This window comes from Macaca mulatta, chromosome 8 (genome assembly GCF_049350105.2).
Source record: "Macaca mulatta isolate MMU2019108-1 chromosome 8, T2T-MMU8v2.0, whole genome shotgun sequence".
Classification (NCBI taxonomy): Eukaryota; Metazoa; Chordata; class Mammalia; order Primates; family Cercopithecidae; genus Macaca; species Macaca mulatta.
In genome coordinates this window covers 107,974,285-107,991,026 of record NC_133413.1, presented here as the reverse complement: position 1 = coordinate 107,991,026, position 16,742 = coordinate 107,974,285, and the positions used below count along the sequence as shown (strand labels likewise).

Below are 16,742 nucleotides of genomic sequence, written 5' to 3'. Positions count from 1 at the left end.
TGGCGCATGCCTGTAGTTCTAGCTACTCTGGAGGCTGAGACAGGAGGATTGCTTGAGCCCAGGGGTTCGAGGTTGCAGTGAATTATGATCACACCACTGCACTCCAGCCTGAGTGACAGAGTGAGACCACACTGTCTCTGGAAAAAAAAAAAAAGATAAAAACAACAACAATAATAATCAGTAAATGCAGAGAAAATGGACAAGGAGATTAAAATAAGTGGAAGGCAATCAATATGGAGGTCATAGACTGTAAAATAATAAGAAATATGTATATTATATAGTCTCATAAATATATATATTATATATAAAATACTCATATATTATGCATGTTAATACACTTATTCCTATAAGGAGGGAAAGTGGGCTGGGCTTGTAGGACAGAAGGGAATGGAGCAATATCCACTAACTTCTGAGGACAAGAAAGTGTAGCCCGCTTCTTCTCCGAGAAAACACCAAATGGTAGATGGCTCGGGGGCAGCGGAGAGAGAAAGGGGCCCTGGGATGGGGAACCGCGGCGTCTTCTGCGGAGGCTGCGGCAGTGGCATCCTCGGCCGGGGTTGCTGCCATGATTGGGGATGGACGTGGCCGAGGCCGCAGAGCTTGCGGAGGCAAGGCCAAGGCCAAGGAGTAGATGCCCATCACCAAGCTGGGCCAGCCTTGTCAAGGGCATGAAGATCAAGTCCCTGGAGGAGATCTATTTCTTCTCCCTGCCCATCGAGGAGTCTGAGATCATTGACTTTTTCCTGGGGGCCTCTCTCAAGCATGAGGTTTTGAAGATTATGCTGGTGCCAAAGCAGATCCGTGCTGGCCAGCACACCAGGTTCAAGGCGCTGGTGGCCATAGGGGATTACAATGGCCACGTTGGTCTGGGTGTTAAGTGCTCCAAGGAGGTAGCCACTGCCACCTGAGGGGCCATTATCCTGGCCAACCTCTCCATTGTCCCCGTGCGCAGAGGCTACTGGGGACACAAGTTGGGCAAGCCCCACACCGTCCCTTGCAAGTTGACAGGCCGCTGCGGCTCTGTGCTGGTGCACCTCATCCCTGCGCCCGGGACACTGGCATCGTCTCGACCCTGGTAGCTAAGAAGCTGCTGATGATGGCCAGTATCCATGACTGCACGCCTCAGCTGAGGGCTGCACTGCCACCCTGGGCAACTTTGCCAAGGCCACCTTTGATGCCATCTCCAAGACCTACAGCTACTTGACCCCCGACCTCTGGAAGGAGACTGGATTCAACAAGTCTCCCTATCATGAATTCACTGACCACCTTGTCAAGACCCACCCCAGAGTCTACGTGCAGAGGACCCAGGCTCCAGCTGTGGCTACAACATAAGGTTTTTATACAAGTAAAATAAAATGAATTAAGCCGGTTAAAAAAAAAAGTGTAGTCCAACAAAACTGTTCAGTTATAAAGTCAACAAGCAGGCATTCTCAAATATGAAAAAACAGAGGGAAAGTATTACTTAGAATCTAGTGTGTAAAAGATATAGAAGTAAGCCTCTAACGAACAAAACCATTGGACGTTGAAATCCAGCCAAAGAAATGAATCAAAATCAAGAATGTAGGAGTGGTAAAAGAACTGGAAATGAGCATTAGACCCTTTTAAAAATGGAACAAAAACTAAGTAACTAGGGGTATCATAATTACAGAACATGATGTGATGGTTTATAACCTGGCAAAGTAAAATATATTATAATTAATGAGAAGAGAAATGGAGAAAAATGTAGGTAGGAGAAATTGTTTTGAGTGTAATCACCTCATCTTTCACAGCAGGGAGTCAACCCGTGCTGTCTAAAATTAAACCACGTAGTTAAGAAAGAAAAATGTTTCCAGATCTTTGATTATTTTAATAATCTCTTTGCTTAACCTGAGAGCCAGAGAGGAAAGCCGGCATCTGTGTGCCAGATTTGCATACAGCTATGTTTTGGTTTTGTATGACCAGATCAATGTTTTCAAATATCTTAAAATCTGAATGCCTTTAGGTGGGGGTGCACTCACCTGTTAACTTCTATTTTACACATTTGTATTTCACACATTTAAGGCCTGCCTGGCCTTATCTTCAGAGGACTCTTTGGCAACAAATATCTTCCACGATGAAGAATCATTTATCTGAAGTTCAGTAATTCCTGGAGTAAGATGAAATAACTGACCAATAGATCCATTCCTCTTATTTGTTGTGTGAAATATCTTTTTCTCTGGCATAACAAATGGAATGTTTCCCATACATTATAACGACAGTAATCTGTCTCCCAGCAAAGCCAGACACTGCTGCCTCCACTGTTTTCCTAAACTGGCTGCGCCCTGGCCTTTGACTCCCGTGCACGTGTGAATGATGCACAGACAGTGACTTTCCTGAGATCCCTTTCATCGGGTAGGCGCCTCCAGGGAGGCTTCTCCTTACACGACTCACTCTATTTAAAGCTGTGGGGACTTAGCTGTTGTCACCTTCTAGCTATTTCTTTGGCTCAAATTTAACTTTCAGTCCTTTAAACAGACTACAGATTGGGACTGAAAGGGAGCCAGAAGAAACAGCTGATTGGCTGTGAAGGTCTTGTTGGGGTGTTCTGACCCTGGCTGGAGAGGCTGAGCTGGTCATTCTGAGAGCAACTGTGAGGGCAGCCTGAGTCTTCTGCTCTGACGCTTTAGAAGGGACAGTGGATGGACATTGGAAGGACCGGTGTCCCAGCAGGAGACCAAAGATTGGGCGTTGCAAAGAGAACTGCAGAACTCTTAAGATACTGTTTCCACATACAGGTACTGTATTAGTTCTTTAGGGATCTGCTGAAGACAAAATAGATAACGCCTTAAAAAAGCAAAACAAACCTTTTATTTAAATTAAATTTTGTAATAATCGAGAGAGATGCCTGTCACACTTAGATTTTGAACTTTTAAATGTTTCCATAATTAGAAGGCATTTCATGGGAAGGAATAAAGGCTGGATTGTGTCATGGTGGCTGTGAGAATGGGGTGGGAAGGGTAGAGACAAGCTCTGTGAAACAAAGAACCAAAATTTGGCTGTTGATTGGATATGAGAACAGAGAAGGACTCAAGCTTGATAACCTGAATGGCAGGTAATATTATCATTATCATTATTATTGAGACAGAGTTTCGCTCTTGTTGTCCAGGCTAGAGTGCAATGGTGCAATCTTGGCTCACTGCAACCTCTATCTCCTGGGTTCAAGCGATTCTCCTGCTTCAGCCTCCCAAGTAGGTGGGATTACAGGTATGCACCACCACGCCTGGCTAATTTTGTATTTCTAGTACAGACAGGATTTCACCATGTTGATCAGGCTGGTTTTGAACTCCTGAACTGAAGTTATCCACCCGCCTCAGTCTCACAAATTGCTGGGATTACAGGTGTGAGCCACTGTGCTCGGCCCCGGTAATATTATTAACTACAGGCAAGCCAAGGGGTTCACACCAAGGTGTTCTCATTGGCTTGCTTCTTGCTTTTGTAGGTAATACCATTACAGTCAGAGAACTTCCTCTAGTAAGGTGATTTTCTTCTGTCTTTGTAGTGCTTACAATGAGTGTTCCCCTAGGATAACCTTTGTAAACTCACCACATATTATCCAGGGCAGTTGGACTCCTTGTATATAACATTTTTGTTATGGAAAAAAAGTCCAAAAGTTTGTGTAAGGCCTATATATATATATTATACACACACACACACACACACACACACACACACACACACACACACACACACATTTTTAAAGATAGGGGCTTTCTCTATTGCCCAGACTGGAGTGCAATGGCACAATCGTAGCTCACTTGAACTTCTGGGCTCAAGTGATCCTTCTGCCTCAGCCTCCTGAGTAGCTGGGATTACTGGTGTGCCTTACCACACCCAGCTAATTTATTATTACTATTTTTGAGATGGAGTCGCACTCCATCGCCCAGGCTGGAGTGCAGTGGCATGATCTCAGCTCACTGCAACCTTTACCTCCTGGGTTCAAGTGATCCTCCCACCTCAGCCTCCCCAGTAGCTGGGATTACAAACATGTGCCACCACACCCAGCTAACTTTTGTATTTTTGGTAGAGATGAGGTTTCACCATGTTGGCCAGGCTGGGCTCGAACTCCTGACCTCAAGTGATCCGCCCACCTTGGCTTCCCAAAGTGCTGGGATTACAGACATGAGCCATGGCACCCAGCCAATAATATATTTCTTAACCCATTGGTACTAAGAACTCTCAATGCAGATTGTTACCCCATTCTGCATGCCATTCTATGACATCTTTTGAGTTTTTAGCTGAGGGTGAAATTATGCATGGAAAGGGCTGCCTATATTTGCTTATATTTAATGAATGTCCAATTAATTAGAATTATAAATTGGAGACTTTTGTTTCTCTTATGCCTCTTAGTTAAATTTACAACTTGTTATTTTATTAATAAATGTTACACATTTTTGTAAAAATTAAGAAAAATTGCTTTCATTAAAAAATCCATGTTTCATCAATTTATAAATTTAACAAGTTAAAGTTCCCTAAATAAAAGTAGTTTATTGAGTTTTCTTAAACATTTTAAACTACTTTTACAAGTTTCATACTATAGCATCAAATCTAAACTGCCACTAGTTGTAAAATGCACCATTATTTTATGTACTACCAGAAAGGGAAACTGCCACCAGTACAATCGTATATTGATTGTAAGACATGCAGATCCATTTTGCACATTTGCTAAAATGAGGAAGAAATGTGCATCTAGAATTGATAAAACACTATGTATCTGATATCTCAAATAGTGCAAATGTTAGGTTTGAAACAAGCAAAATCTTTGTAAGCATTTACACAGCTCTTGTGAATCTAAACACATTTAAATTAATATACAGATTTCTAAATGTAGTATATATTAAATATTTAAGTACTGTTTATAAATGTAACCAAACTCTGTTACACATTCTGCAATAAGTTAAAAAAAGGGAAAATTTCTATAATATGTCAGATTCTCTTGAACATTCCAAACACCTTCAATTGCAAACTCACGAGGATATTCTTGATGTTTATGAAACTTATTACTAAGCACAAAATAATTAATGCATGGGTTTGGTTACTTCACCATCCTTTCACCATTCTTCTTCTTCTTTTTTTTTTTTTTTAGATGGAGTCTCGTGCTGTCGCTCAAGGTTGGAGTGGCGCAACTGCAGCCTTGGCTCCCTATAGTCTCTGCCTCCCAGTTCAAATGATTCTCACACTTCAGCCTCCCAAGTAGCTGGGATTACAGGTGGCTGTCACCAATCCCGGCTAATTCCTGTATTTTTATATAGTAGAGATGGGGTTTCACCATGTTGGCCAGGCTGGTCTCGAACTCCTTATCTCAGGTGATCCTGTGCCTCAGCCTTCCAAAGTGCTGGGATTAGAGGTGTGAGCCACTGCACCTGGCCTTCACCATCCTTATTCTTATTTTAATGTTGTAGAGTCACTTACCCAATAAGTAGATTTACCGTCTTAGGCCGGCATTACTAGTTCTCAAAATCCCCCTTTGGATTCTGAATTAGATTAGTGGTTCTCAAAATTTTGGGCATCAGGACCCCATTTACCCTAAAAAATTATTGAGAACCCTAAAGAGCTTTTATTTATATGGATTATAACTATTGATATTTACTACAATAGAAATTAAATCTGAGAAAATTTTTAAAATTTTTTATTGATTCATTTAAAAATAACATTAATAGGCCTGTGGCAGTGGCTCACACCTAAAATCACAGTGCTTTGGGTGGCCAAGGTGAGAGCATTGCTTGAGCCCAGGAGTTTGAGAGTAGGCTGGGCAACTCTCAAAGTAGGCTGGGCAACTTTGAAGTGAGACCCCATCTTCAAAAAACTAAGAAAATTAGTTGGGTGTGGTGGCACATGCCTGTAGTCCCAGCTACAGGAGAGGCTGACCTGGGAGGATTGCTTGAGCCTGGGAGGTGAAGGCTGCAGTGAGCTGTGATTGCACCACTGCACTTCAGCCTGAGTAACAGAGCAAGGCCTTGTCTCAGGAAAAAAACCAAAAACACATCAATGTTAGTATTAATGATACAGTTTTATGGAACAAACAATTAAAAATTTTGGGGGGAAGTTTTTTTTTAGCAATGAATTGAGTAAGGATAAAAATCTGAGAGATGTAGAGGAGACGTATGACAAAAGGGATGGACTTGCCCCCATTGACACAACAGAAAAATGTGACCCGAACACTTTGACCCTAAATCCTGTTCTCCTGCATATAATAGCCAAGCATCCAGACATTGCCACTTTATCTGTATTCAGCAGAAGCTGGGTGATCATTGTTAGAGAAGTTGAAGGAGTAATTCCTTCATTAGGCAAGAAATTGGACTAGACCAATGATCACAAAGTTCCATTTTCATCCTATGATTCTATGCTCCTTTGAACCCTGAAAAACTCCAGGCTTTTCTGAGTATCTATGCAAGGGTACGCCCTGTTGCTTGCTTTTCCTGTATGTGGTCTCCATTTCCCTTTGTAACAGAGTCTCAATTGTGCTTAGAGAATTAGAGTGTCCAGTTAAGGAGACATAATTTTCTCTGGGTCCCCTGCAACTAGGAGCGGCTTTGTGACCTAGTTCCAGCCCATGAGCTATAAGCAAGATCCACAAGATGAAAATTCTGGGAGATTGATGATTTCCCTTATTAAAAAAAAAAGGATATTTAGGAATAGATGTGTTTTTCCTTCTTTGTGCCTGGAACATGGATGTAATACCTGGAGATGGGGTAGCTCTCTATGACCATGAAGAAGAAAGCCACACACAAACAATGGATGATCAGGAAGTGAAAGGAGCCTCCTTCTGGACTTCTTGTTACATAAGAAGAATTTTCCTTAAGACACTGTAATTGAATTTCTGTTACATGCAGGCTAACTCAAACTTAACTAGAATAATGGGCAAAAATGCTTCAATTTAATCTGGACTTAATTGTCCAAGACCTTCGCTACTGGCCAGTATGGCAGGCAGCCAGTGCATTCTTCAATTGCTTTAGCCTGTCATCTCACCACCTGGGTATTCTTACTGAGGTTAGTGCCATGGCACACTGCCAAGAGTGTCTTTGGGATCAGCCAGAAGAGTCCTGGGTTTCTATCACCAGCTGTGTGACCTCAGGCAAGTGACTTAATTTCTTTGAGCTTTAGTTTTCTCATCCATAGAAATGAGACAAATATTTAATATCTCCTGGTTGTTATGAGGATTACCTGAGATAACAGGGAAAATCTCTAGCACAAGGCCTTGTGGGCCACAAAGTAGGTACTCAACAAATGGCAGGCTCTGTTTCTCTCTTCCTGTTACAGAAGTAAATTAGTCTCATTCATGGTCAGTGGCAAATATTCCAGACCTATGTCCTACTAGTTTAAAGTTGAGTAACAAAAATAAAACAGGATTTTTGGGTGCTAATGTTTATGCAAATATTATACAATAAACCAGATGAAGTATGGATGCCTGTGACCCCTAGCAAGCCATGCAGATGAGCAGGTGATATCTATGGATCTGAGTAAGTGCTGAATGGTGACCTCAGAGGGTAGGGGTTAATAAAGACGACGATGACGATGATAGTAGTTAATATTTCTTTTTTCTAAATCTGCCTTCTGAACATGAAATAGCTAATATTTCTTAAGCACCTACTATGTGCTAGCCACTGTGGTAAGCACTTGATATGCCTTCTCTCATTTAATACTTATGAACTAAGGTAGCTATTATTATCTCCAGTTTATGAATAAGGAAATGGACGCTTGGAGACATTAAACAAGTTGCCCAGCATCACACAGTAGTAGAGTTGGGACTAGATTTTAGCTTTGTCCAACTTCAAGGTCATGCTGGTAACCACTGTCTATTGATAAGATGAAAATCAATGGTGAGCTAAAGTAGGGTTGTGAGAGTCTGTTATGTTCATCTCTTCTCAAATATGCATTTAATGAAGTCACACTAGTAGCTTGAAATCAGCCCTCATTAAAGCATATCTATGCCACTGAAACTGGCAAGTGCTACCTACCAATCGGGTCTCTCTCCCATGCCACTGCCTAAGAGCTGGTTGTTAAACATTTACCAGCATACCACTGGATGGGATATAGCTGTGTTAGAGAAGGTATCAATCAAGAAACAGTGAATCTAGCTGACAGGGGAGATTAATGAATAAGTGAGGACAGAAAGCCTCTTAAACATTTGTCCTGAGTTATTTGCTAGGTGAGATAGATTCCTGTGAACGGTGGAAAAGGATAATTTTTCTTGGTGCTATGGACAGAAGGGAATCAAGCTAGACTGAGGGTCTGAGGATCTTAAACACAAAGAACAGATACAATATATATTGCCTCACTTATTTCAAGGTCCTCTTTGTGAGTTCCTTCTCTGTGCCGGGTGCTTCTATGTGTCACATCTAGAAACATACATAGCATAGAATCCCTCTGGATTAGTCAGCCTCAGCTGCTATAACAAAATACCATAGACTGGGGGGCTTAAACAATAGAAACCTATTTCTCACAGTTCTGGGGCCTGAGAAGTCCAGATCAGGGTGTGGGCTGATTTGGGTCCTGGAGAGGGCCCTCTTCCTGGCTTGCAGACAGCTGCCTTCTCAATTTTGTAGCATGCTGGAGAGAGATCGAGCGAGCCCTCTGGTTTCTCCTATCAAATTAGGGCCCCACTCTTATGACCTCATTTAACCTTAATTATTTCTTTACTCCAAATACAACCAACATATTAGGGGTTAGGGCTTCAACATACAAATTTTTGGGAGACACAATTTATTATTATTTATTTATTTATTTTGAGACAGAGTTTTCCTCTTGTTGCCCAGGCTGGAGTGCAATGGCGTGATCTTGGCTCACTGCAACCTCCACCTCCCAGGTTCAAGTGATTCTCCTGCCTCAGCCTCCAGAGTAACTGGTATTACAGGCGCTGGCCACCATACCCAGTTAATTTTCTGTATTTTTAGTAGAGAGGAGGTTGCACCATTTTGGCAAGGCTGGTCTTGAATTCCTGACCTCAGGTGATCTGCCTTCCTTGGCCTCCCAAAGTACTGGGGTTACAGGCATGAGCCACCGTGCCCGGCCCAAGACACAATTTAGAAGAGAAGTTTACTTCTCTTTGGGGAAGGCAAACATATACACAAATAATTACAACGTAATGTTTTAAAAAGTAATTTAAACATTACATACTTTTTTAGTAAGATGAAAGTTTGTCTTAACTACTGCAGGGAATCCTTTTAGTGATTCATGAACTTTTTTTCTCTTTTTTTTTTTTTTTGGAGATGGGTCTCACTCTTTCTTCCGGGATAAAATGCAGTGGCATGATCATAGCAGCTCACTGCAGCCTTGAACTCCTGGGCTCAACTGATCCTCATCCTCAGCTTCCCGAATAGCTGGGACTACAGGCGTGAGCTACCACTCCCAGCAGAGAAGGAGACTCCTTTATTTTGCTGGATTATGTTAAAACACAAAGTGCTGGGTTATGGAGATGTTGCTGTGTTGTCTCAAGCCATGATATTGATTGATTGATTGATTGAGACGAGCCTCACTCTGTTGCCCAGGCTGGAGTGCAGTGGAGCAATCTTGGCTCACTACAACCTCTGCCTCTTGGGCTCAAGTGATTCTCCTGCGTCAGCCTCCCAAGTAACTGGGACTATAGGTGCATGTCACCACGCCCAGCTATTTTTTGTATTTTTAGTAGAGGCGGGGTTTCGCTTTGTCAGCCAGGCTGTTCTCGAACTCCTGACCTCAGGTGATCCACCGGCCTTGGCCTTCCAAAGTGTTGGGATTACAGATGTGAGCTACTGAGCCCGGCCACAAGCGACGATATTTAAAGGTATCCCCATTAACATCTTCTGTTTGGTCCAAGTAAGTTGGTAAACAGTAGCAACTTTAGCTCTCTGAGTTGGCTTCCTACCCTACTCAGTAGTCTTTGTATTTCCCAGTATTCTCATCAGGCTATCAAACAGGAAAGGATCTCATGCATCACTATTTACTGATGGACTGTGAGCCTATCCCTTACTATGGACTATTCGCATGACTGTGTTACTTAAAAACACATTTTTTAGTCTTTTAAATTCAATTTTATTTTAATTAATTAATTAATTAATTATTTTGAGATAGGGTCTTGCTCTGTTGCCCGGGTTGGAGTGCAATGGTGCCATATTGGCTCACTGCAACTTCTACCTCCCAGATTCAAGCGATTCTCATGCTTCAGCCTCCCTGAGTAGTCACCACACCTGGCACATGCATTTTTGTATTTTTAGTAGAGATAGGATTTTGCCATGTTGGCCAGGCTGGTCTCCAACTTCTGACCTCAAGTGATCCACCTGCCTTGGCCTCCCAAAGTGCTGGGCTTACAGGTGTGAGCCACCGTGCCCAGCCTATTTATTTATTTATTTATTTATTGAGACAGGATCTTGCTCTGTTGCCCAGGCTGGAGTGCAGTGGCATGATCATAGCCCACTGAAGCCTTGACTTCCTGGCCTCACGCAATCCTCCCTGCTCAGCCTCCTGAGTAGCTGGGACCACAGGTGTGTGCCACCATGCCTGGCTAGTGTTTTTATTTTTTGCAAAGATATGGTCTCACTCTGTAGCCCAGGCTGGTCTCAAACTCCTAGGCTCAGGTGACCCTCCTGCCTCAGCCTCCAAAAGTGCTGGGATTACAGGTGTGAGCCACTATGCCCACCCACCCAGCCTAAATTAAACTTTGGAATAAAATAATTTTTGTGCTGTTAAAGGGATTTCAACAAGCTGATAGAGAGATGTTGGAGGTAAGAGAAGTAAAATCTGAAATATACTCCATGTTAAAAAATCCAGCAGCCGTTTTAAGGAGAATAAAGAGATAATGAGAAGGGACTAAAGAGGGAATGATTTTATTTATGTATCTATTTATTTATTTTGGAGACAAGCTGTCTCTCTGTCACCTGGGCTGGAGTGCAGTGGCATGATCATGGCTCACTGCAGCTTCGACCTCCCAGGCTCAGGTGATTTTCTTGCCTCAGCCTCCCGGGTAGCTATGACTACAGGCCTGCCACCATGCCTGACTAATTTTTCCATTTTTTATAGAGATGGGATTTCACCATGTTCCCAGACTGGTCTCAAACTCCTGGGCTCAAGCAGCTCGGCCTCCCAAAGTGTTGGGACTACAGGCATGAGCCACTGTGGCTGGCCAGGAATGATTTTAGAAATATTTTGTTGTTCTGGTGAGGTTTGGGCTTCTGGTAAAAAAAAAAAAAAAAAAAAAAAAAAAAAAAAAGAAAGAAAAGAAAAAGAAGTATTTTTTTTGTTTGCCTGCATAGCCTGTTCTCTGCTCTGGAGGATTTTCTCTACTCTGGAGGAGAAGCCAGAGAGAAGTTCACTTGGCTATTGGTATTGATGGAGAATAATTTCTGGGAGCTACACTTGGCATCAGTGGGCTTGGGTCCCACTGTCACCAATGTCTTCCATGATATCCAGCCCTCCCTGTCCTAGGACACATAAGAGCAGCGCTTCTCCCTAAAGATCCTCCCCCATTTTCAGTTTACTCTTTCTCAAATCTTGTGGGGTTTAGGCAGGGTGTGTTCTAAAGAACCTATTGTTAAAATTTCAAGAATTTTGTAGGGCAGTTGTCAAACGCAACCATAATTAAGAATTAAATTATATACCCCTTCCCAGTTTGGGCAACATGGCAAAACTCTGTCTTTACAAAAAAATTAGCTGGGTGTGGTGGCACACGCCTGTAGTCCCAGCTACTTAGGAGGATCACTTGAACCCGGGAGGTCGAGGCTGCAGTGAGCAAAGATCACACTACTCCACTCCAGCCTGGGCAACAGAGTGAGATCCCTGTCTCCACAAATAAATAATAAATAAATACATAATAAATAAATTATATACACCTTACAATCAAATAAGTTATATTCAAAACAAAGATCAATACTAAAAGTTCTTCATGCCCCAATTATTTTACAATGTGTTACTATTATTTGAGATCTTGAGGTTATTTGTATTTATTCCATCTGTATGATGGAAACATTATGTAATGATGTGCTACTGCAAAGAAAGCTCTTCCCAACCCTGTGTTCCCATGTCCTGTGATGCCACCTTGGTGGCTGAAATCAGCTACCGTGTTCCCATGGAGATTTCCACCAGGGAAATCTGCAAATGTCGCAGGAATGTGATTTGTTGTTTTACTGGTTGTTTATACTTAAAAAACGGATAGAGAAAATGTTAGTAATGCAGATTAAACTTAAAAGTGTTTCATGGCTAAAACAGTTCCTTTGTGACTAGCACAAAAATTGAGAAATTGAGAAAATATTCTTCAAGTATTTGAAGCTATTAATCTGATTCTGCAAAGTCACTCACTTAATTGACAATTGAGTCAAGTTCTGACAGAAATATTGTTTCTCTTTCATCTTACTCTTCAACATAAATGAAAGTATCCACCAACACTTATGTTAGAATGAAATCTTTCCTTAGTTGCAACCATATATTGGCTACAGATAAAAGAATTCATAAAAAACCTGTGAAAACATTCCATGAGAATCAATGGTGTACACTGAATTTAAAATAGAGTATTGTATGTTTTATTGTTATTTTAAAATTGTGTACTATATATCCTTTATGTCAGTAAAATTTATAACAAACACATGTATCTAGATATGCGAAAAGTTTTTTTCTTGGAGCTCCGGTTGTTAATCATTTACTAGCACACTGCTGCATTTGAGGTCTTCTTCTCTTCCTTACACTCACTACAATCATAGCTCAATAACTAAACGTGTATTAAAAAAATCTCATGTCTGTCTTCTTTGCTTAGAATATAAGCTCCATAAGGGCAGAACACATTTCTGTTTTATACATAGTCATTTTCTCAGACCCTGGCTCAGTATTTGGCACCTGGCAGATGCTCAATAAATGTTTTTTTTGGATGAATGGATGGATGAATGAGTGAATCCAAATCCTGACTTTTGTTTTCCTGCTGCCAATGATTCATTTAATGTTTTCCTATAAATATATATATATATTTAATTAAAAAAAATAAAGACAGGGTCTTGCCATGTTGCTCAGGCTGGTCTCGAACTCCTGAGCTCAGGCAATTCACCTGCCTTGGCCTCCCGAAGTGCTGGGATTACAGGTGTGAGCCACCATGCCTGGCCACTTAACATTTTCTTACATTTAATATCAATTATGAAACATTTAACTTTAATTTTACACATTTAACTTTAATTATGTAATAACATTTTTTGGTGACATCTTAGAATGAATCTATAATTATGCTGTACTATGTTTTCCCCGATAACAAAGCTTCTTGTAAAATGGTATAAAAACAATGCATTCACTTCATAAATACTATTTTATTTTCTTTTTCTTTTTTTCTAGGACAGAGGCTCACTTTGTCTCCCAGGCTGGAGTGTAGTGGCACGATCTTAGCTCACTACAACCTCCACCTCCTGGGTTCAAACGATTCTCCTGCCTCAGGCTCCTGAGTAGCTGGAACTACAGGCACCCACCACCATGTCAGGCTAATTTTTGTATTTTTAGTAGAGAGGGAGCTTCGCCATGTTGGCCAGGCTGGTCTCAAACTCCTGCCCTTAAGTGATCCTTCCGCCTCGGCCTCCCAAAATGCTGGGATTACAGACGTGAGCCACTGTGCCCAGCCACTTCATTAATATTCTTATATTGCTTCATCTAAATGGCTCTCATTAAACAATTATTGTGCAGTCTAATGTAATATTTTTCAAATCTATTTGTCCATGACACAGTAAGAAATGCATTTTACATGACAGGTCTCTGATGCATACATATGTGTATGTATGTGTAATGTAATAAAATGTTTATATGTATATATGTTTTTAACAAAAGTTTCCTAAAGCAAAACACTTAATGGAGTGCACCTTGGTGTTTTTTACCCAAGGTTAGTGTGTCCTAATTTATTTTTTAAAAACTTCTGATGGTGAACTTAAACAAATCAACAAGAAAAAACAAAATAACTCCATTAAAAAGTGGACAAAGGACATGAACAGACATTCCTCAAAAGAAGGCATACAAGCAGCCAACAAACACATGAAAAAATCCTCAATATCACTAATCATCAAAGGGATGCAAATTAAAACCAAAATGAGATACCATCTCATACCAGACAGAATGGCTATGGTTTTTTTTGTTGTTGTTGTTCTGAGACAGAGTCTCACTCTGGGGTGCAGTGGCACAGTCTTGGCTCACTGCAACCTCCACCTCCTGGTTCAAGTGATTCTCCTGCCTCAGCTTCTGGAGTAGCTGGGATTACAGGTATGCGCCACCATGCCTACCTAATTTTTGTATTTTTAGTAGAGACAGAGTTTCACCATATTGGCCAGGCTGGTCTCGAACTCCTGAACTCAAGTGATTCACTTGCCTGGGTCTCCCAAAGTGCTGGGATTACAGGCATGAGCCACTGCTCCCGACCTGAATGGCTATGATTAAAAAGTAAAAAATAACAGATGCTAGGGAGGATTCGGAGAAAAGGCAATGGTTACACACTGTTGGTGGGAATGTAAGTTAGTTCAACCACTGTGGAAAACAGTATGGACATTTCTCAAAGAACTAAAAATAGAATTACCATTTAACTCAGCAATCACACTGCTGGGTATCTACCCAAAGGAAAATAAATTATTTTATCAAAAAGATACCTGCACTTGTATGTTTATCACTGTTCATAATAGTAAGGTCATGAAATCAACCTAAGCACCCATCAACAGTTGTTTGGATAAAGAAAATGTGGTACACATATACCTGGGAATACTAGGCAGCCATAAAAAAGAATGAAATTATGTCCCTTACATCAACATGGGTAAAGCTGGAGGTTATTATCTTAAGTGAAGTAACTCAGAAGTAGAAAATTAAGAACTACTCATTCTCCCTTGTAAGTGGAAGCTAAACGATAGGTACACATGGGCACAAAGATGGAAAAAATAGACACTGGGGACTCCAAAATGGGGGAGGAAGGGAAGAGGTATAAGGCTGAAAAATGACCTATTGGGTACTGTGTTCACTATTCAAGTGATGAGTTCACTAGAAGCCCAAGCCTCAGCCTTACACAATATAACCAAGTAACAGACCTGCACATGTACCCCCTGAACCTAAATTAATAATAAAAATATCCACAAAACCCCTGTGGAATAGCAAACATAAATAAATAAAATAAAAATTCCTAACTGTGACTTAAATTGATTGATTTTAAAGTTAGTATGTCTCAATCTGGTTTCGAAAAATACTGATCTTTTCACTACAGCTCTTACGTGGAAGGCAGGATGTTGTATTTCACTACTGACTAATTTTAGGCAACTCTCTAAATGTTTCTGTCTTCATTTCTGCATTGGCAAAATGGAGAGATGTCATAAGAATGAATGTGACTCCTTTGAGAGTATGGGCAAGGAAGAATAGGCCATGTTGTGGTAATAACTTCTAAATCTCAGTGGTTTGGCACAACAAAGTTGTGGACATTTGATGAATGTCAGCAACTTTCCAGGGTACCTGTCTTTGTTGTGACCTAGCAATGTAGGCTACCTCCATCTTTTGAAACTTCATCTCAATACGTGGCCTCCATGACTGTAGTGGCTGGAGAGGAAAGAGCTAGAGAGTAGCTCTGTCTCTTAAATGGTGCCTGCTTGGCAAGGTGCAGTGGCTCACCCCTGTAATCCCAGCATTTTAGGAGGCCGAGGCAGGTGGATCACTTGAGGTGAGGAATTCGAGACCAGCCTCGCCAACATGGCGAAACTCCATCTCTACAAAAAAATACAAAAATTAGCTGGTGTGTGCCTGTAGTCCCAGCTACTCGGGATGCTGAGGCAGGAGAATTACTTGTACCCAAGAGGCAGATGTTGCAGTGAGCCAAGATCGCACCACTGCAGTCTAGCCTGGGAGACAGAGTGAGACTCTGTCTCAAAAAAAAAAAGGAAAAAAAATGCTTCCTCCTAGAAATGATACACTTCTCCACCCAACCCATTGGCCAAAACTAATCACATGACTGCCTATTTGGAAGAAAGTTTGGGAAATTTGAGAGATCATAAGGATATTCTAACAACATTAAGTATTTCTGAGGTTCCTGGTACAATAAACATTCAAATTTAGACTCCACTTATATTATCTCATAGCACGCTGTATTTCCCTTTCTAGTCATCACCATAGTTGAGATTACATTAATTCCTAATATCTTCTTACTCTCTATTGTAATGATCTGTTCAGTTATTTGTCCCTCCCAGAGCTTCATATAGGCAGGGACCATGTCTGTTTTATTCAGAGTTGTATTCCGAGTTCTGAGCACAGTGTCTGGCATATAATACAGTAGTTTGTCAAACTTACTGCTGCATTTGTTAAATGAATGAATATGTATACAATCTATATTGCTTTGACCTATAGAAGGGAAGAGAGTTACGTAAGTGAATGATAAATAAGTGCTTTCCAAAACTGAAAATGAGGATGACAGCATCTACATTATCAGTAATCTGAGTGTGATGGTGGACTTGATTTGCAGTTATGTCTTTTCAACAATTGGGCACCTATTATTTCTCTGATTGCATACAAAATGTTGACATATTCTCTTCAGTGGAAAAAACTGATAAAATAGGAAATCTATAATATTTTAGATTTTTCTAATTATAGTGATTGATTCTGCATTTTCTCTACTTTTTTTTTTTTTTTTTTTTTTTTTTAACAGACAGGGTCTTGTTCTGTCACTCAGGCTGGAGTGCAGTAGTGTGATCAAAGCTCACTGTGATCTCAAACTCCTGGGTTCAAGCGATCCTCCTGCCTCAGCCTTCAGAGTAGCTAGGACTACAGGTATA

At 41.0% G+C, this 16,742-nt stretch overlaps 1 pseudogene; it reads left to right on the top strand.

Annotated features, from left to right (window-relative positions):
• Positions 1-616: 616 nt before the first annotated feature.
• Positions 617-1,332, top strand: LOC704934 (small ribosomal subunit protein uS5 pseudogene; annotated as a pseudogene).
• Positions 1,333-16,742: the final 15,410 nt, after the last annotated feature.